Source organism: Dendrobium catenatum, unplaced genomic scaffold (assembly GCF_001605985.2).
Source record: "Dendrobium catenatum unplaced genomic scaffold, ASM160598v2 original_scaffold_15036, whole genome shotgun sequence".
Classification (NCBI taxonomy): Eukaryota; Viridiplantae; Streptophyta; class Magnoliopsida; order Asparagales; family Orchidaceae; genus Dendrobium; species Dendrobium catenatum.
This window is the reverse complement of record NW_021333496.1, coordinates 1-1,653: the sequence shown is the minus strand read 5'-3', so window position 1 is coordinate 1,653 and position 1,653 is coordinate 1. Positions and strand designations below refer to the sequence as shown.

At 31.3% G+C, this 1,653-nt stretch overlaps 1 non-coding gene across 1 annotated transcript; it reads right to left on the bottom strand.

Annotated features, from left to right (window-relative positions):
- Positions 1-1,419: 1,419 nt before the first annotated feature.
- LOC114578408 lies at positions 1,420-1,521 on the bottom strand. The gene has a single exon (XR_003699443.1). It is a non-coding gene; the product is annotated as a U6 spliceosomal RNA (small nuclear RNA).
- Positions 1,522-1,653: the final 132 nt, after the last annotated feature.

Sequence of the window (1,653 nt, the reverse complement as noted above, 5' to 3'; positions counted from 1 at the left end):
AAGAAAACTGCTGCAAATGAAGCCTAAATCGTTAAATATATTCAAAACATAAAGCAGCAAAAATAAATTTGATGTGCCTTAATATCTTTTAAAATAAATTTGTTGATAATTTTCATATAATAAAATTTAAAAGTCGCAATTGTAGATATTTGTGTCTTCTAAGAGCTAATGGTCATATTATTTGCATTCTTAATTTTGATCTTACAGGTCCTCTTGGCTCTGGTAATGAGACGACAAACGGAACTATTTTAATGTATTCTAACATTTCAGATAAGACGACTAATATAACTATTTTAATTTAGCCCCCAAATAAAATTTCTGACTCCGCCACTGTACATCAAAATCATTTTTACCTTTAAAACGAAATTAACAATTCATATTTTGGGTCAGGTTCGAATCGGATTATCAGATCGTGTCAATAATTGACACCCCTATACACAACAATACACGAGATTGCACGATTGATCTCCATTCACAAAACTGATTTCGCGAGTGTGATCAGAACATCCCAGAATCTCATAAAAGAAACACATATTGCCCGGGTGCCGACACAAGAAAATCGATGAAAATTCCCCCTGCATGCGCAAATTGAGGCAAAATTTAATGCGTGATGATGAAAAAACTTAACAAGCGAGTCGATGAGCATTCCACGATGAAAAATCTTAACCTAAAATAATATAATATTAAGAAATATCAGACGCATTAAATGATCAAAAGAAAAGATCTATGCATTATGAAGGTGAATTAAGGATGAATGAGTCGACATGGTTGAGCATTATGTATATAGAAATTAAGGATAAATAGAATTATATTTTTTCCTCATATCTATGGACACCATGATAAAATATTAGGTCAATCAAACTCTAAAATTTTAGATGATGCATACTCTAAACAAATAAAAATCAAATATATAATAATTTTTCTTATTTAGAATATATTGTAAGGCAGAGATTAAAAAAATAAAAATAAAACAGCGGAGCACAGCGGTGCTCCAAATGTTGGAGCTACGGCTGTCTAGATTCCCGCATTGTAACGTTGTCAGGCAGACTTGAGACAAAGAGTTGAGTATCACGGTGCTACGAGTTAGGCTGGGCAATTTTCTTTCTTATTTTTCAAGAAGTGTTTTGTCCTTTGGTGATTTTTGTATTTTTTCTCTTTGTTTGTTTGTGAGAGAACAACACGAGATAATGGATACAATAAGAGAGCGAGAGAGGAGATATAGGTATTATTTTCTCAAATTTTCATAATCCATTTTTTGGTGTATTGTGATTTAGTGTTTTTTTTTTACTGATTTAGGATTTGTCCACATGAAATCCTATTGTTGTTTCCTTTTTCCGTCATTTTCTATTTCTTGTTTTCTTTCGCTATGTAGTATATTTTCACAACAAAAGAAAATGAAAGTAAATGAAAATTTTGCGAAAAAATTGAAACCATTTCTCGATTTATGCGTGTCATCTTGCGCAAAAGCCATGCTAATCTTCTCTGTATCATTCCAATTTTATGAAATGTCTCCGAAGAGACAATCATGCATAAATTATGCTATTATATAAATAAAACTATTTAATGCCTCTAATAGATGTGGGATAAATTAGCAAGGTCGGTGAAGAGCCCATAAGCTAATTCTTAATATATAGATATATTTAATAGGAATAA